The following is a 20,561-nucleotide window of genomic DNA, read 5'->3' as shown; positions in this document are numbered from 1 at the left end:
GGAGATCCAACCAGTCCATTCTGAAGGAGATCAGCCCTGGGATTTCTTTGGGAGGAATGATGCTAAAGCTGAAACTCCAGTACTTTGGCCACCTCATGCCAAGAGTTGACTCATTGGAAAAGACTCCGATGCTGGGAGGGATTGGGGGCAGGAGGAGAAGGGGACGACAGAGGATGAGATGGCTGGATGGCATCACTGACTTGATGGACGTGAGTCTGAATGAACTCCGGGAGTTGGTGATGGACAGGGAGGCCTGGCGTGCTGCGATTCATGGGGTCGCAAAGAGTCGGATGCGACTGAGCGACTGATCTGATCTGATCTGATTATTATTTAAATTTTCAGTGCTTCTAAGCCACTCCAAAATCATGACAGTAGCTTTCTCTGTCGGTGTCTTATGAGCAAGGCTGATTCCCTCTGTGATTTTGGTCAGGTTACTTGACCTCCCCACGTCTCAGTTTCCTCATCTGTACCTTGAAGATAATAAAAGCACCTGCCTCAAAGGGTTGGAGTCAGGAGCAGATGAGAGACCACACAAAGCCCTTAGAATAGAGCACAGTACTTGGTAAAAGCTCTGATACATCTTGGCTGTTACAATTATCAAAGACCTAACAAGATATGAAGCTTTTCTCTTATAGCTGGAGAACCAGTCATTTTGATATCTCAAGAACACTGATATTCACTCAATCTTGACTGCAGCCGATATATTCCTGAGCAAAGTTTCCTTTGTATTGCTCTACAGGAATACTGTTCCCATATGGCTGTTTCTTATAGTCAAAGGGAGACATCAAGCCCCATTTCAAGTGGGTGAATGACAGGCAGATGGAGAGCAGAGCAGCTATACCAAGGTCTCTTCTCAGTTTGGAATAGGGGCACAAATACAGCAGAGGGCATTCTCTTGGGGCTCTCTGGTGTCCAGTTTATCTTAATTCAAACTCAAAAGGGAAGCCTCCCAGAGCAATGTCACGTGGCCCTCAAGGTCAGCCCAATCCTACTAATTCAAAAGGCCACCTGGACAATCTTTCTCATGAACAGATTTTGGCCAAACCAGCTTTAATGCAGCTTCAAACCTCCATGCCCCAGCTCCACTTCCATCTCTGTACTTTGTGGCACAGTGTTGAACAACACAGAATGGTCACTGGGTTCTGTAAAGAAGCATGGGTCCTCGGGCTTCCCGCCCCACCCCAGGACTGCTTGCTGACCTCTGACCTCATGCCTGGTCATCTGCTCTTTCCACTCTCATGGTAGTTCCCCAGCCTGCCTCCAAACAGCCAGATTCTACAACCAAGACCAGAAGGGCTTCAGGGCTGGAGAACTTCAACCCCAAATGGCATACGGGCCACAGAAATTCCTCAGATATGGACCCCAAAGCAAAACAGCCTCTGGGGATTCAGTTTCTCTTACCAACTTTGAGCTGAGGGAAAAACATTTTAAAGGCATGTGAGGAAAGCTGTCAGAGAACTGTTTTGCTCAACATCAAATGCATTCCAGGCCTTATCTAATCAGGGAGTCTTCTTCACAGCTGATGCAGAGGCCGTTCCTGCAAATTGTTCCCGAGCCAGGGAAAGGGGCCTTGATTTTAAATACAAAATAATGGTCCTTTTGGCACAGGCAAAGTTGGTTGGCAGCTGGAGGTTTGGGGTGACCCCTGACCCTCTCCCACAGTTCCTCCTGAGTCCCGCTGCACAAAACTAAGCCAATCCTCAAATCCCAGGCTCTAATTGGCTCTGGTTTGTTTTGCTTTTCTATTCTATCTAGAGCTTCAAAAGGTGCTTCCATAATTGTTTGAGGCATGAAAAAGGCAGGTTTCAGCTTTCCTAACTGGAATTGGAGGTAATTACTGTCTTGCCCACACGAGCCGGTACATGCTTCAAATCAGATGGCCCTGGGTTGTTTTATAAAGTGTAGCTGGGCCTCTGAGCCAAGAGAGGGAGGGTTATGGAGGCTTCCAAAGGCTTTGTTCCAGACAGAGAAGAATTTGAACACCTCAGAGACGGTGAAGGGAATTTCCGTATTCTTCTGTGGTCACTGCAAGCTCTACCCAAGAGGCTTGGCTTGAAAAGATTGTGTCCTCAATCTCATTCTAACAAATTCAGGGGAATTTTTGGTCCTCTCTCTAAAGAGACAGAAGCCTGACACCTCACAGGACTCCCATTTTGTTTGTGATCAGAAATGACAGGCTTGGCCTGGGCTGTCCTCCTGAGACACCTCAGGATGGGGCCAAACTAAGCCAGGCATAGTGAGAGCCCACCTCAGAGCATCAGATTGGGGTTCACTTTTATACTCCCAGCAAACCCAAATACAGAGTCTCAGACTCACCTCCCCAAGTGTGGACTGGGAAGCAAGACCCTGTTTCAAATCTCAGCCTATGAGCTGCGTGTCCATAGGCAGCTGAGTCACACGGCAAATCCTTCTTGGCCTCCCCTATAAAGTGAGAAGAGTGGCCCAACCTCATTGCTGTGACATAAATGAAGTCAGCTGTGAAAAGTGCTTGAGTGTAGCACTCACTACACATAGTGAGTGCTCAGTTAATGTCCACTGTTATTAGCTAACATAATTGTCAGGGGCCTGGTTATGATGCCAGAGGAGCCACTCTGTAAGTGGTGGAGATTTTCAAGGCTCTCAGGAGTCTTGCAATGGAGGAAGAAAAGAAGCTGCTGCAGGAGGAACGGAAGGAAGCTGAAAGGGGGACAGAGTGATCACCCCTACCCACAAGTGTCTTCCCTCCTGAAGGCATCACCATAAATATACTAGGTTTCCTAAAACTGCACAGACTTGAGATTTAGTTTTGCCTTTTTTCAGTGATATACCTCAGTGAGGCTTAGGTGGTTAAACAGCACTCACACACCAGTGTGAACTGGTTTACTTGCTTTCTCCCTAATACCTACACACGCAGCATCTCCAAGGGGCCGAGGAACTTGGAACCGAGGAAGAAAGAGAAAACAACAGAGCTATGAAGCACTTCCTAGGACAAGGCTAGTTGTTCCAGTTCTGGAAGTTCTAGTTTAATCCACTCACTGGCCCGCAGACAGCCTGCTTGGCTCATGGGAAAAAAAAGATGTGGGAGTCAGTGTCCTGGGGGCTGTGAATTGCTTTTCTGATTTTTGTATTTGCACGTCCACTACTCCTAAGTGCAACCGACCAGACTTTTCAAGTGGCTTTCTGTCCAAGAGAGCTCCATATGGGCAGCCCAGGGTGCAGGCCTCAGTCATTTTACACATCGTCCCTAAATGACCTCGTCTGGGCCCTCTGATGAGGGCCCCAGTCTTCTTCTGTGTTGCTGACTCCCAAACCAGCTTCTCTCCTGAGTTGGGAATTCAGTTGCCTACATGACATCTCCCTTTCAAGTGTTCCCAACTGAACTTTCAGCAACCCCTTCTCCCCACCCCGTGCCATCCAAAACAATGAAAACAAAAAATCCTATCAGTAAGGTTTCCTTGTAAATGTTCTCGCTGTGGATGACCATCAAAACCACTGGTCTCTTTATACCATGTGCTCTTCTTTCACAGCATTTCAGACAAGGTAGAATATATTTATTTTTATATATTTTTGTATAATATCTGTCTCTCAATAGACTGAACTTCATGAGGATGAGATGTGGTCTATTTGCTTTCTGTTCTTCCTTGACACATAGTGGTGGGGGGTTTAGTCACTAAGCTCTGTCCGATTTTTGAGACCTCATGGACTGTAGCCTGCCAGGCTCCTCTGTTCATGGAATCCTCCAGGCAAACAATACTGGAGTGGACTTTTTCTTCTCCAGGGGAATCTTCCCAATCCAGGGATGGAACATGGGTCTCCTGCATTGCATACCAATTTTTTACCAACTGAGGCACCAGGGAAGCCCTGATGCATAGTAGGTTCTTGCTAATTATTTGCTAAATTATTGTCCTAGTGATTTCAAAGTGGAGATGAGGCTTTGGGTAAGGAGGAGAGTTCGTAGGTACAAGGCGGCCATGAAACCTCAGAAAAAATACTTGAGATCACATCTTGCTTTCCTGAAGTAGGCCATTTGGCCACTTCCCCCTTCCACTTGATGAAGTTTCATATTTGATAAAAGCCCTGAACAGTCAGAGCAAACAAGTAGGCCCTGCTTGTGAACTTAATGAAGTGCTATGAGCCTGAATGCCTGATATGGGGAGTGCCTAAATTATACTCAGCAACATGGTGGACTCTCAACTATCCATTCCAGTGGATAATTAAATAGCCAATAATATAATAGTTCATAATTTAATAGTTCATAATCTTGAAAGTTTTACATGTGGCTTTATATTTCTGAATTTGTATCAGGATACAAGGAGCTCTAATGGTTTAAGAATTCACAATAATTTGAGCTCAAATGTCCAATGTTACTGTCCCAGTTGCCTGTTAACAACTCCTCTGGGCTCCTGCTGCTGCTAAGTCGCTTCAGTCGTGTCTGACTCTGCGCGACCTCATAGACGGCAGCCCACCAGGCTCCCCCGTCCCTGGGATTCTCCAGGCAAGAACATTGGAGTGGGCTGCCATTTCCTTCTCCACCTCTGGGCTCCAACCACATGCAAGAAAAAAAAAAAAATACTGCTTTGGGCTTGGGAGGGAACTGCAGTGGTATTTTTTGGGGAGTGGGGCTTCATCAGAATTGGAGTCCAAACTCCAGCCCTTCCTTCCACTTACCAGCTCTATTTTCATGTGGTCTGGTCTGGTCTTTGCTTTCTCATCAACACCTACCTCCCAGAACTGTTTGGAAATGTAGTCAAGTTTTCAGAAAAAATTAATCTGTACTATTCCCTCAGGTAGATGCAAAACAAGTCAAAAGCAATGTTGAGCCCTCTGCAAAGTTTCTGTTTCACCTCTGAGGAAAGAAAGATCTCTCTTTTCTTCTCTTTTTCTTTCTTCTTTAAAGGACCTTCTCTTCCTGATCCAGTGGGCTAAAGTAAACAAGGACCTTTTTTCATAAATCATATCTGATTGTGAAAGCTCCCGCTAATGCCTCTACAAACCTGAAAGAAAATCGCTGTCCTAGGCAATCTAATATGGAAACACTGGGTCCTGCCTGGGCTCCTATGCCTGGAGCCCTGGGTAGGGCTTCCACTGCCCCTATCGAGGGCATGAATGGTGGTGAATTTCTTCACGCTAATGCATATGTCTGGGCATTTGCTCGTGTTGTCTTGGGTCCAAGTTTCAAGGTTAGAATGTGGAGACATCCTGCGATCCAAGGCAGAACCAATCATGTTGTCAGTGGATGGATGGGACCCCAGAATTCCCACCTCCTTTTCCCGTCATGAAGTTTATATCTCGAGGGAAAACAGCTGTCCGGGTTCAGGCCAACTGGGACTGAAGCCAGCTGTTCCTTCTAGATGCCAAAAGCCAGATGTACACCCACTCTTCTCTCCCACTCCCTAAGACCGAAGTCTTAAACTTTATCAAATTTATTAATAACTTTGCTAAAAACACATCTCTCCAGGCTCCCTTCCAGAGAATTTGATTCAATGAGTTCAGGTTGACCAGGAAATCTGTATTTAAATAGCAACACCTCCACCCCTACCTTCTTTCTTTCCCTGGGAAATTCAGATACAATTGCTCTGAGAATCATACTTTGAGCAACAGTCTCCACAGTGAAAGCTGGTAAATGTTTAACAACTGATTTTGGAGGGAAGAGAGTCTGCATTGTAGCCTATTGATTTCCATGATGCAACTGCCCCCATCACGGTCGATTCAAGCTACCAACAATGACACCCTGATTTAGCTTTGTTTTTCCCTGTATCCCCAGCTCTTGGAGTGGTTTATTTTAGTGACTGATTCCCACACACCTCTAGGGGTTCCAAAGCAGAAAGAGAGGAAAAGGGAACAGGAAAGAAAATGCAATTAGTGAGGGACCCTGGCCTTGGCTGCATCGACAACCTTGTTCGACCCAGCTTTTAGCAGGAGGTTTTCAAACACCTGCTTCTGCCTTCGTTTGATAAGCTTTCTGGTCGACTCACATAAACCTGATCCTGCTGACCTAGGGGATGATGAAAAGGCTGAGTGTTGGGCACCTGAGGGGATGAAAGGGGCTGGGGGAGGACCATGGGGTGGTCATATGACCCGGGGTCGCCAGCGGCTTAAGCCCTTTTGTGCCCTGACCCCCACCTCCGGCTCTGGCCCAGCTCTGGAGGGGTTTTGGTGATTTCCTCCCACCCCCGACTAGGCAAACAGATGTGGAAAGGTCTCCAGTTCCCAGGGCTCCGGACACAACTGCTGGTTGTTTCTCCCCCGCCGGTGGGGCCCATGATCACAGACAGAACAGTTACACATCACTCACCAAAGAGCTGGGCCTAGTCAGGTGCGGGTTCAAACCTACTCTGTGTGTCTGCAGTGAAAAACTGAACTGAAACAGACTGAAAAATAACCCCGTCCCTCCCTGCCTTGCTCTAAGTCCACTTTGTGGAAATGCTGAGGACTTTACGAGAGGCCGGCTTGTTAGCTTTTCCACGGCGACCAAATCCTCACGGGTGCCCTGACCTTTAGAACCAATGCAGCCTCTCGGGCCTGCTGCTTCTCTTGTCCTGATTGGTGGTCCTGCCAGAGGGAGTGAGCCCTCTTGCCTGCTTTAAATCTGGAGCTTGAAGGACCCCACTGCTCTGAAAAGGGGGCCTCTGCAGTGCACTGAGCTTTTATAGCTCATTGGATGAAAGGGAGAGAAGAAAAGCATTATAAAGGGCTGCAGGTGTTAGCTTCCTCATTTACCTTAATTACACCACCCCGATCATCCAAGAATTCCCCAGAGCCTAGCTTTCTCCTACCATCCACACACCTTTCATAAGTGGGGCAAACAAACATAAAAATACCCTAACCTCCCTTACATAACCTTTCTCATATCTACTCTAACCACAAGAGTAAGCTGGTATCTAACAAGCTATGTATCTAACAAACATCTAACAGTGTTTCCATTTTGTGTAACAGATGGTGGCCATCACAGTCTGACACAAAGACCTGGTACACGCATGTGTTAGCATGTAGTACACTCACCTACAAATGCTCTAAGTGATGAAACAGGATCCATTTCTCTAAAGCAATGGGTCTCAAAGTGAGGTCTATGGACCCCTGGGGTCCCTGAGACCCTAAGAAGCTGTTTTCGAGGTCAAAACTATGTTCATAATTCCAAGATGTTATTTGTCTGCTTCACAGTGTCGACATTTGGGTAAAATTGTCATATTCTTCACTGCCACAAAGTCGGACCAAAAAAAAGAAACCAATTTCACTTAAGTGTGTCTGAGATGGAGCAGTAAAAATTATTAATTTTATGAAATCTTGCCCAAAGTCCAAGTCTTTTGAGTATTATGCGTGGCAAACTAGAAAGTAAGCATGAGGCATTTCTGGTGCTTTCTGAGGTACAATTGTTTGTTCAGAGAAAAAGCATTTGTGAGAGCGGCGGAGTTGTGAGTTGAACTAGCCACTTTCATGAAATATCATGTTTACTTGAAAGGCCTGAATTACCACGGTTATTCAGACTTGGTTATTTGACAGTCATTTTCTCCAAAAGGAACAATCTGAACTTGTCATTTTAAGAAAGATAATCGACAGTGCTCGTTGTCAAAATAAAAACTTTCAAGCAAACGTTAAAATTTCTGAAAACTTGTATCTGTCTCAGTGAGCTTTATACTGTTTCAGTACTTAGTGAGGTTTCAGATAAGATCAGTGGTGATATCAACAAATGTGAATTTTTAGTTTTCATCATGAAGTAGATCAGATTCAGATCCGCATAACTTAGTGAAGCAATATTTTCCAAATGACCATGCATAGATTACAAAATCATGCATGGGCAAAAGATCCATTCAGTGCAACACAGACCAAACAGATTTTAATGAAACTGAGTACAAAGAGTTCATTGAGATAGTTTCAGATTCCACACTGCAAGTAACCTTTAATAAACGACCATTTATCGAGTTCTGGTATAGTGTCAAAGAAGAATATCTACAATTATCTGAAAAGGCTATTAAAAATATTCCTCCCTTTTCCAACTTCGTATCTATGTGAGGCTGGGTTTCCTTCATAAGCTTCAACCAAAACAATATTATCACTGCTGATTGAATGCAGAAGTAGATATGAGAATCCAGCTGTCTTCTATTAAGCCAGACATTAAAGAGATTTGCAAAAATGTAAAACACTGTCATTCTTCTCATTAAATTTTGTTCTGTTTTGTTTTGGAAAACAGCTATTTTTACAGTAAGATTGTGCTATTTTAAAGTTTTAAACAAAGTTTTGGATTTTTGTTAATTAATAAATAGGAATTTATTCATATAAATATACATTAAATGGTTAACAAATAAGCATTAACACAATATTGACTGGGAGATTTTTGCAGAAACTAATGCCCGTGGCTGGCAATTTATTATGTAAGTATATTTCAAAACAGGCACATTTGAGCAAGTATCAACAACTTTTGTTTAAAATAGTTTCCTGTTCTAATTTTTAATATGGTAAATGACTTAAATATCTATTGCTGCATAGCAAAATACTCCAGAACCTAGTGGCTTAAAACAACAATAGTCACCAAACAGATAAAGACGACGTGGGACATACAGGATGGAATACTACTCAGCCGTAAATGAGAATGAAATAATGCCATTTGCAGCAACACGGATGGATCTAGAGAATGTCACGCTGAGTGAAGTGGCTCACAAAGAGAAAAACAAATACCATATGATATCACTTATATGTGGAATCTAAAATATGACACGAATAAACCTATCTACAAAGTAGAAACAGACTCACAGGCACAGAAACAGACCTATGGTTGCCAAGAGGTAGGAGGGCGGGGAGGGATGGATTGGGGGTTTGGAATTAGCAGACAGAAACTAGTATATAGAGGAAGGATAAACAACAAGGTCCTACTGTACAGCACAGGGAAATACAGTCAAAATCCTGGGATAGACCAGAATGGGAAATATGAAAGAGTATGTGTATATATGTGAATAACTGAATCATTTTGCTGTACAGGAGAAATGAACACAATATTGTAAATCAACTATACTTCAATAAAATAAATATAACTCCCCCCACCCTCAAACACACAACCATTACCTTTACCCCTTAGAGTTGCTGCGGATAAGGAATTCAGGAGTGGCTGGGCTCTTTCTCTTGAGAGGTTGTACCCTTAAGGCCTGACCAGGGCTAGGGTATTTGCTGTCGAGGTAGTACACTCACAAGCCTGGCCAGTTGTGTCTGGCTATTGTGAGGGGCCTCATTTCCTCTTCACATAGGTCTCTCCCAGTGTCCTCTAAATGCGGCAACTGGCTTTCTCTGGAGTGGACAGTAGAAGAGACCAAGTAGAAACCTGTAGCCCCTTTTAAGGCCTAGCCTCTGAAGCCAGCTAAAGTCATGTATCCTCACTTCTGCCATTTTCTGCAGCCACACAGACCAGCCCTCATTGAACACACAAGGGCAGGAATGCTGGGAGAGAAGGATCACTGGGGACTATCCAGGAGGCTGGTTACCCCCGGATTTATCAACAGATGCAAACATGGAAACAAAGGCTTTTGGGGGGGCTTCAACAAGTTTTAAGTATAAAGGGGTCCTTAAGAGCAAAACCTAGAGGAGGCATGGCAACCCGCTCCAGTATTCTTGCCTGGAGAATCCCCATGGACAGAGGAGCCTGGAGGACTACAGTCCATGGGATTGTAAAGGGTGGGACACGACTGAGTGACTAAGCACAGCACAGCACATGAGCAAAACATGTGAGAGCTGATAGCCTTGTCGATTCTTTTTCTTCTCTTTCTCCTTCATCTCTCTTTCCCTCTCCTCTTCCTTCTTCTTTGTCTCCTTGCTCATAGTCATACGATCATTTAGGCAACTTCTTGCTCAGTTACCCTCCATGACCTTGGGGACAGTTCCTTCTAAACTCAAACTTATCTGGGGTTCCTTTATGAGTTTAACCCTCCTTGTAGCCTTGACCTATTGGATTTTTTTTTGCCTGGCAATACTTGGGGCTCAAGTCAGCTCTAGTCTTCTCAGGTCAGGCTCCCTGAACAGCTCACATCTCCAAGAGGGTGTTATTGGTGGGAGAAAAAGAGAGGCTCTGAGCCCAGTGCCTGGAAGCAAACTCAACAGGGCAGGGTCCCTGCCTTCATGGGGATGACAATTCTACAAGTGAGGAGAGAGAAAAACAATAAAACCAACACCCAAATGATACACAGTCATCTCTCTGCGGAAGCAAACCCTGCAGATCTGGGGACGTGGGTATCCATGGGGAATCCTAGAAGGGAGACTGTAGTAGGTTAGAGAGTGATAAGTGTTAAGGAGGGGAGGCTGAGTCAGCTCAAAGCAAGTGAGAGTGCAAGGGGGTATGAGGAGAACTTGAGATGAGCCAGGTGATCAGAGGGAGCTTTGGTGAGAAGGTGACATTTTAGTGAAGACTTGAAGAGGTAAGGGAACAGCTGCAGCAAAGGCCCCAACAAGGGCATGTATCTTGTGTGTTTGAGAAAAGCAAGAAGGCCAGGGTAACTGGAGATGAATGAGCAAGGGGGAGAGGGGAGGGCGGAAAGGTCAGCATTAGCATGGGTGAGATTCTTCAGGGCTCCCATGGCCACTGGAAGGACTTTGGCTTTTTACTCTGGATGGGATGGGACTCATTGTGGGCCATTTGGGGATTTGGAGCAGAGTATGTTGAGAATACACTGCAAGGCAAGTAGAAGTACGTGGGCCAGTTAGTGGGAAGGGGAAAGAGAGAGGTTGGTAGGAGGTTATCACAGGTGATTGGAGAAGAGATGGTGGTGGCTTGAACCAGGATGCTGGCAGAGGGGATAATGAGAATTGGGTGGATTCTGGACAGATTTTGAAAGTAAAGCCAATAACATGCTCCAGCACCTTGGAAGTGGGGTGTGAAAGAAAGTCGGGGTTTAAGTATGACTCCATTTAGGTTTGGGTCGTAAACAGCCCAAGGGTCGGAGCTGCTATCACTTAAGAGAAAGTTGCAGGTGGAACAGCTTGCAGGGGGTAGATTTAGAAATTTCCAGTGGACACAGTAAGTCTATACTGTTTCCTGAGTTTTCTGTAGAAGCCCAGCTGTACTTTCTCCATGGGTCCCCAAAAGCAGAGGTTCTGAGTACTTGCACAGGCCCTTCTCCTGCCAGCCTGACAGTAGACAGTGAAAAAAAATCACTCACTGTGTGCAATTTAATTTAAAAGAGCAGGAGACTATTGTTCTTGAGCCTCTCACTCTTTAATTTTTTCTTTGTCTTTTTTATGGGAAATGAAAGAAAACAGCCAGGGGAGATATGATCTCAGGTCTAGAAATCCTAGCAGGTAATTTGGGAGTTGAAAGCAAATCTCCCCTGAAATGCATTAAGCAGGTGAAGGGGATTCCAGCTTCAACTCTGAAACCACACCTTCTCCTGGCCTGGCAAATAACTTCCTTCCAGCCCCAGGCAAATTCACTTCCACCCACCAAATGCCTGCAGTTAATAAATGTTCAACAACAACAAAGCCCCAAAGTAGAAAAAAGAAGACTGATTGGAGGCTAAGATACCAGAAGGGCTGCTTGAGAGCCTCTCCCTGCAGGCTGCACCCTGAGAAGGAGCATTCAGGCAAGGAAGTGGGGGCCCAGGGCTAGGGGAACCCGGACACGACTGCTTTCAGAGTACCAGAGCAGGAGAGTATCTGACTTGAGTAAAAATGATTGTATTTCTTGAGCAGACTTGCCCACTTGTTTCATTAGAACTTCACACCCTTCAAAATGGCTAAAAGCTCCAGGACTCATCACAAAGCCATGATCTCAGTCATGCCTCCTGCTAAGCATGGCAGGATTGGAGATTCCAAATTTGGGTCTCGATAAGTCAGCAGAGGGTTAACGGGGATGTTCTCAGGTCCAGGGAAAACTGAGAAAAATAAAGATTATGTTATATGTTATGCTATGAGAAACTCACTCAGTATTACTTGTTATTCCCATTTTAGAGATCAGAAAACTGAGGCTCAGAGAGGTTGAATGGCCTCACAGCTGGTCAGTAGCAGGGCCAGGATGGAGATCCACATAGTAAATCATGGAGATTGCTGTTTGCTGGGTACCTATAATGAGACAGAAGTACCCTGTGCTTTCTGTGTATTAACACGTTCATTTCTCACGGGTTACTTCTTTTTCGAGGAAGTGAAACTGTCCAACAGAACTTCCCGCCATGACAGAAATGTTCTATGTCTGCACTGTCCAATACCATGATAATCACCAGCTCCACGTGGCTATTGAGCCCTTGCGGTGTGCCCAGTGGGATTAAGGAACTAAATTTTACATTTCATATCATTTTAATTGATTTAAACTTAAGATTTAAATGTAAGTAGCCACACATGACCGTGGCTACTGTATTGGATAGTGTAGTTGTAGCAGATTCAGTAGCATTTCCAAAAGTTTGTTAAGCATGGAGGCAAAAATTGCAACCCAGGGCTGACTGAAAGCACAGTTCATGCCTTTTCCCTCTTCCCTCTGCTCCCCAGCTAAGTCACCTGCATTTTGCAAAGTGAAGGGCTTGGGAATGAAACTGACCAGACAGTATATAGTCAGCCAGAAAAAAAGCCCGATCCCCTAAAGGCCAGGTCTGTATCTGAGCCTGCAGCCAAACTCTCCACTGGGGGCCTGAGTATCAGCAATTTTCCAGAGCCTAACTGGGGGTGACCTGATGGATTGAGAGTTCTCTGACTCACGGATCCCAACCCTGCTATTTAAATAGCACCATTTCCTTTTTTGGGGCTTAAGACTAATTGGTAGAGAGGTAGTGAGCTCCCAGGCCCAGCCTCACCCTGTTGAAACATGTAGCTCTCTTGGAAGGTTTCCACTTCAGGCACCGCCCTTGAGGTGCACCACCTGCCATGGGTCTGAATGCAAACGTTTAACCGGAGCTGGGCCATCGTCACTCTGTCAGCTTCTCTATGGCCCTCTAGTGTACATCTCTGCAGCATCACTCTCCTGCTCCAAAGACATTCCATAGTGCTCAGAACAGACGTCAAGTCTTCCTCCCCTGACCTGGGCTCTGCTCACTTCTCTGACCTTCTGTACCTTTGACATCCCTATTGCTCCCTCTGCTCCAGCTTAACTTTCCTGGCTGTTCCCCAAGACATCCAACAGGTCCTTGTCCCAGGTCTTCACATTTATTATTCCTTTTGCCTGGAATGCTCTTCATTCAAGCCTTGCCCAAAGGTCACCTCTTCAGAGAGGTCTTCCTGACTCTTCTGTGTGTAAAAGTGTTCCCCTCACCCCTGTCTCTTCATCGTGTTTACTTTTTTCAAGGGGCTTATCACTAGTTCATGTATGTATGTGTGAGTGTATATATATATAGTGTATATATTTGGCTTATATGTTGCCCCCACCCCAAGATGTAAACAGAATAAGGAGGGACATTGTCTTTTTCCACTCTGTATATCCATCGTCTAGAATGGAGTCTGGCACCTAATTGCTCACTGAATATTTGTTGAATGAACCCATGAATCAGTGAATGAATGTGTGCATGACTGCTCAGGGTGAGTGTGGTGGGGGTGGGGAGGCTCAGACTTGGCTTGCTCTACACAGATCAACGCATCCATGATTTGGATACTACATCGTGAGAGAAGAGATTTGTTAAATTTCTTTTGCCTTGGGAAAGTTATGGATCACAGATGATCCAAACCTCAGTGCCAAGTCCTCTGATTTATAATCGAGGAGTTATTCACACAGAGGTAAACAAGAGCAAAGGACTGACAAGCAAATTATATAAGAATGATGGGAAACAGACCAAGGGACCCCAATAATCCGTATTCCTTCAACTGGCTTGGGTTCCCCACAGCATCAGCTCAAACTTGGATCCAGAGAATCCCTGATGATTGTCACTCCCAGAACCCTTTGGGCTAGGCTGCCTAGCTGGTGACTGCAAGTGGAGGCATTCTAGTTAAGTCCATCCTTACATGACAGCGATATTACTAGGCCATCTAAAAGGCACATCCAGCCCAGCAGGTGTTTCCCAAGGGTGCCCAGGCTCACAAAGTTTTCCTAAAACCTGAACTTGGGAGGGGAGAAGATTTTCCTTTCCTTCTTTACTGTATTCCACAGACATGTACTTCTTTTATTCCATCTCAAAAAATTTAAAGAAACAAAATTAATGCACCTCAAAGTGTCTGGCTCATAGGGGATAATCAGTAAATATTAAATGAATGAACAAAAATATCAGGACAAAGGGGAACTGTGGCCTGGTGAGGAATGGTATTGTTGAGCAAACTGATAGTCAGAAACCATGGGCTGGACCCGACCCTGGCTTCGGACCTCAGTTTCCCTATTTGTAAGATGGGCTGGCTAGACTTGCATTTCCTTCCCAGCTCTGATACTCTATGATTCTCTGAACATGCCATCATAGCTTTCATGTGGACGAAGGTCTTACTCATGTCCTCCTGAAAGCCAGGGCTGCTGCTCTGGAGTAACAGAGGTGATTTCATAGAAATTCTCCCACACTATTTTTCATGTCCCCCATGAAAGAACGCTCTGGAAGGTAGCCACCATCAAAATAGGAAGGAAAGCCAGGCTGGGGTTCCATTTATCAGATAACTCAGGCTTAACCGAAGTTCCTGTTGCCCCATATGGTGATTCTGGGAGCTTGACCAGGTTTCAGAGGTTTTGTACTCAGAGCGGCAAGAAATCATCTCTGTGGCTTGTGGGATTTGGTACCTATTTCCCTTCTTCCCGCAGCTCAAGGCTGTGGGTGCCAAGTGAGGGCCCCAGTGACTCCCCTCTCCTTCCAGGGCCTCCGTGCAGCTGCTGCAGCCCGAGGAGTGCACCCCCCGCCCCAGCCCCCCAGAGGCACCATCAGAACACACAGCACGGGCCGGATCAGTTCCCTATACACCTCGGCGCTTTATTTTAAGCTGCATGTGAATCCGACCATTTCCTTCTACTCTCAGAAGTGTCCTGAAGCACCAGCCTAAAAGAATTCAGACTCCTTCTCACTTCCGCAAATACCTCTGCAACTCTTGTTCACAGCCTGATGCCACCAGGAGGAAAAAGAACACGGGACTGAGAGTTGGAGAGCCAGAGTCCAGCAGGAGGCATCTCTCTTGGCCTCAGTTTCCTCAGATGTGAGGTCAGGACGGGGTGCTGGTCGGGCACCCTTCCTGCCTCTTCCTAGCCTCTTGATTCCTGCCTACCCTCTACCCACCCTCCACCCACCCAGAGGCACAGCCAGCTCTTTCTCATGAGGGAGTATTAGCTTTGTATGTGATGCAACTTCTACAAAGGCAGGGGCTCTTCTTTTTCTTTTATTTTTTATGTTCTTAGGTACTCTAGGAAGAGAGAAGCATTTTTATGATCCCAGTAACCAAACAACATAATGAAAATCATGGTAACCATCAGCCTAATAAAACCCATGGCAAAAGCCTCCACATTCTCAAACAAGACCCTGGGAATTCAAAGCTCTGAAGCCGTAAGTGGCCAGGGCCTTGCTAAAGGCCTTGGGACGCTGGCTGATGGCTGATGAAAGGATTTTAACGCGCCACTGAAATTCTCTTTTCCAAAATAACCACTTTGAAACCTGTTAATTACAGACACACAACCAGTCCCAGTCCCCCAGTAGGACCTGGGGCTGCACCAGGGAGAGCCCAGCTCCATGGCGGCCTGCTTCCATGGAGCTACACATGCTTTGTGTTGGGTGAATTAGCTTCAGGAAGAGAATCCAAATTAATTAAAACCACATGGCCACTCCCTTCACCCCCAGCCTCCTACCCCACCCCCCTCCCCTGGAGACAGAGGCCAGTTCAGTCTAATTTGGTCCAGTGTTTTTGTTTCCTAAAATCTGTCTTGGGCTCTGGGCCATTAATAGGTTGCAGCTGATTTTAATCTACATGAATCAGAGACCTGGCTTCTTGGGCTTTAAGGAGATTACAAATTGTGTGTCCCACAAACGGGATGGAAGGGAAAGGCCCTAGGTGGGGAGGGGTAGGGAAGCTGATCCTGGAAGGTGCACAAATGCTGCTCTCCATTATGGGGGTGGGTTTGAATGAGCTGTGGTCTCTCAAAGCTGGGGGAGGGGAGTGAAGAGGAGGTGAGGGTCTTGCTGCTCTGACCCCACGGTAGGAACACATAACCTGGGCCTGTGAAAACAGCATTCAAATCAAAGATCTGGATGGACAGAGAGATCCCTACTCACTTATCTTCAACAGGTTAATTTCCCAAGTGTTTGCTGGACATCTACCATGAGCTAAAGCAGGGGTCAGCAAACTACAGCTCATGGATCAGGTTGGTCCACAGTCTGACTGTGTAAATAAACTTGAATTGGAAGACAGCCATGCCCACTTGTTTATGTATTTTCTACGGCTCCTTTAGTGACCGTGGCAGAGATGGTATGGCTTGCAAAGCTGAAAATATTTGCTATGTGCCCCTCATAGTAAAAGTTTGCTGACCCCTTAGCTGGAGAACTATGGGGCGGCCATTCCACTCACAGGACAAGAGGAGACAGATTTAGGATCCACTCAGTTCCCACACCATACTAGGATCCTTGCAAATATTGCTTTCTAGGGAAGTGTCTTTATGCTCACTTAACCAGTGGCAACAGAGAACAAAGCTAACAATCTGGCCATTCAGTTATGGGTTCAAAGCACTTGCCCTGACAACACTATACTCCCATTTCACAGGTGAAGACATTTCTACCCAAGGAAGGATGTTACCCCGGGGCTGCAGTGGCTGTGACCTGGAATATCCCCTCCCCCCTCCTTCCTTCCCCCTCATCTTCTTGGTTATACTGGGCCTCGAACAGAATCACAGCTCAACAGACTGCCACATTAACTTGCACAGAAGGTCAACTCTCTGTAAAGACCTCCAGCAGACAGGATCTGAGAATTCCTGTAAAGAATAATGATCTGTACTCCACATCTCCATCTCCACTGCTGTCCTCAGGTCCCTCTTCCTTGGCAAGCTCCTCCTCGAACTTCAGGTAGTGCCTCAAAGGATTGTAGAATTCACTAAGGAGTCATGGGCCACAATCTTTAGAGTCCTGCTGTTGTTCAGAGGTCTCCCAGTTCACTGCATGCTAAGTGAGTACTAACTCGCTTCAGTTGTGTCCAACTCTTTGCGCCCCTATAGACTGTAGCCTGCCAGGCTCCTCTCTCCGTGGGATTCTCCAGGCAAAAATACTGGGATGGGCTGCCATGCCCTCCTCCAGAAATCTTCCCAACTCAGGAACCAAACTGGAGTCTCTTGTGTCTTCTGCATTGGCAGGCAGGTTCTTTACTACTAGAGCCAACTGGGAAGTTCACTCCCAGCTTACTAGAGATTGTGAATTGCCTGAGGATGATGGAGGGGCTCCAACTGAGCCAGGATGAAGTATAAAGCAAATTCCTATCATCATGAACAACTGAAGTAAGTCCCAAGTTGAACCAGTGTAAAGCCTGGGAAATGCCCCCATCAGCATCTTTGGGTCCCACCATCACAGGGACTGTGCTCAGGAAGAGCCTTAAGCAGGACTTAGATCTTGGCTTGATAAAGGATAAGGTATGGTTCTCTGGCTTCCACCTTTTGATGAGCCTCCTAGTACATTCCCTGGTTGGTATTCTTCACTTCCACCAGGACCAAGAGTTGTGGGAGTAATCCTCAAAGATGTGCTTTGCCTAGACTTGGTCTCCTGATAGGGTTGGGCTCTTTGCTCCCTGGAGTCCAACAGCTGGGAGACTTTTGTTCCTGCTTCCCTCTACTCTAAACTAGAGAAAGAACAGAGGCTCATGACTGTCACATGGATATATCAGGAAACCATGCAGGTGTTCAGGACACCTGATCTAGCAAGGTCCTGAGCTGGGCTGATGAGCGAGCGATATTGGCTCTGTTGTCTCTGGTCATGGCTTCATGAGCCTTGAACGGAATGGAATGCACCATGGTTAATTAGCGGCCACTGAAAGTTTGTTACAAGCTGGGTGCCACATGCATGAACACTCTGGCAAGACAGACTCTGAGAAAGTTGCATGCCAAGGAGTTTGTAGAGTGCAGTGTCTCCCCACGTTGAGGCGTTCAGAAATGCCTGCCCACATGCACACCACGAGGTGATGGTGCAAACTCCTCAACTTGGCTGTGGATGGCAGCCCGAGGACCCTCTGTGATCTGGGATCCCCATGCAAAGAACAGAGTGCTGAAGTTAGGCGCTACCCTCTGTGCCAACAAACAAAGCTGAGTCAGAATAAAGCCGAGTGTAAAAGCTCATAAACAGGTTCTGGAGCTGGGCTCCCAAACTGGGGCTCAGAGTGAAGCCAGACAGCCGAGCTTAACAACGCATAAACACACAAGAACGCCGTGCTGCTATTGGCTGAGCAGATTGGGTGCTAAAATGGCTTCAGAGCAATGATGCAGGATGGCATTAATTTTAAGACTTGAGTTTAATCATCTCTCCCTTTCAAGCTTATAAAGGTGGGAACCATGGATTTTAAAACTGAAAGTTGATTTCACTGCTTCAAAAGGCATTGGCAGAGATTGCCCTCCCTTCCCTATCCTCTGGGAATACACTGTCCCTTGACTCACCTCTGACACCTGGAGCTTTTGCTCTAAATCATATTTTGTGTCCTGTATAAACAAGGGCTGGTAACTAGTACAGGAAATGAGCTTCACAAGCATTGAATGTGTACCAACCTGTGGTATGGGCAGTTGCCAGATTTTTTCTGAGAATTTTCAAAACTCGAAAAACTTTCTCTCAGCTTCCCCTCGGCACGCTTGAATGCACGCACACCCGCCATGAGGGCTAGCACACCCGAACGCAGAATTTCCCCTCAGTTTCCCCCGATACACACAAATGGAGACGTGTGTTCACACACAGCTGCCCTCCCATTCTCAAAACTTCCCCTTGCTTCTCCCCATCTAGAAATCTGAGCAGCTAAGCGTCTGGGGGCTCCCTGTCACCCTCTCAGACACACGTGAAGCTTTTTGCTCACTCAGCATAACCCCGGCACGTAGGAACTCAGAGCCAAGTGTGTTTAGGTTCCCATGTGTACACACACACACACACACAGCCACATTCCAACAGGCCCAGTCACACACTTGACAGGCCTGGGTCTGCTTGCCATTGTTTCCCCTATGCCTCTAATGGGACATTCATGTAACAGAGAGGTTTGCCATCTGTTTTGTCGCATTTGCCCCGAGCCTGAGTGCTGGGAAGGTGGCTTTTTAAAAGTACGTGTGACAGTAGAGCCAAAGCAGGGACAAAGGCGGCCCTCCTGATTTCCTGCCTGAGTCTCATGTGCTAATAAGCAGGGTTAGAGAATTTCTTTATTTGCTGCCCTGTCTGAAACCAAACTGGGAGGATGGAGTCTCAGCCGAGGAATTTCCACAAATATTATTGTCAGAGGGTGCAAAAACCACAAAGCTAGTTTATTACAAATACAGCATGATGAACCCTGGGTTAATTTTAATCACGTTTTAGGTCTTATGCCCCAACCTGTGCTGGCTGTTTTACCTTGCTTGGTCCTGATATGGCTGGAAACCTAGCAGAGGTCCTTGACCACAAAAGAGAGGATCTCTGGGCGTGTCCAGGTGGGGGCGTGAAAGATGACCCTGTCTAGGATGAGGCAGGACCAACTCATAAATGGCCACCTAACTACCAGCTCATGGTCCTGCTTTGACGTCTCTCGTTATTCTAGGCCCAGGCTGCCTGAGGGCAAACCGTGTCCTCTGAGGGCCTGGGTAGAAAGCACCAGCATGGGCAAAGACTAATTTGGGCAGAAACTAAAGGAGATGAAAATGGGCCCCAAGTGACCACCCCTGCTGGGAACGTTGGTGCATTGGGAGGGTTGGATTTCCCTCCCACCCCCCGCCCCCCGACCCCCCCCAGCAGTAAATGCTGCACCACATATGTATACACATTGACACTGCGTCTGCATTGCCCATAGGACCCGCTAACGTACAAGTTCATTTTTCATTTCCGAGAGCCTGATGGACTTCAGGCATCTGGGAAACTAACCCAGCTTGTCACGTCATGGGGCTGGATGGAGCAGCTGCCTGCCATCGTGTCAGTCACACATCACAGTTTATTCATGGTTTACACAAGTGGGGCTGTGACAGATGTCCCACTGTGCTCCACTGAACACCGGCAAGGAGATGGCTGGAGTACCTGTACTTTGTCCTCAGTCGTTGCTTGTAAACACCACCCCACCCTCCTACCCAGCAGAGTCCTTTCGTCAAATAAAATCTTACTAGAAAGCCCAGTGTGCAAGAGTGATAAAAGCAGAGTTGCTCTGGTTGCAAAGGAAGGGGATGAATTAGTTGTGTGTGTGAGTGCATGTGCGTGCGTGTGCAGGGGGCAGATGGGGGTCTCCATCTCTTCTGGTTTCATCCTGAACCTTCCCCCTTCAGGGCCTCTCTGAGGGGTTCCTTGGATCCCAGTTTGAAAACCGCTATCACAACCCTGAATATTCACTGGAAGGACAGATGCTGAAGCTCCAATACCTTGGCCACCTGATGCGAAGAGCCGACTCATCGGAAAAGATTTTGATGCTGGGAAAGATTGAAGGCAGGAGGAAAAGGGAGCGACAGAGGACAAGATGGTTGAATAATATCACCAACTCAGTGGACCTGAGTTTGAGCAAACTCTGGGAAAGAGTGAAAGATGGGGAAACCTGGAGTGTTGCCATTC

At 46.5% G+C, this 20,561-nt stretch overlaps 1 protein-coding gene across 5 annotated transcripts in view; it reads right to left on the bottom strand.

Annotated features, from left to right (window-relative positions):
• RAD51B (RAD51 paralog B) overlaps positions 1–20,561 on the bottom strand; it is a 734,863-nt gene that overhangs the window by 69,729 nt on the left and 644,573 nt on the right. The window lies entirely within an intron of this gene.

This window comes from Bos javanicus, chromosome 10 (genome assembly GCF_032452875.1).
Source record: "Bos javanicus breed banteng chromosome 10, ARS-OSU_banteng_1.0, whole genome shotgun sequence".
NCBI classification, from domain to species: domain Eukaryota; kingdom Metazoa; phylum Chordata; class Mammalia; order Artiodactyla; family Bovidae; genus Bos; species Bos javanicus.
The sequence above is the reverse complement of the archived record's forward strand: the minus strand, read 5'-3'. Positions and strand labels throughout refer to the sequence as shown.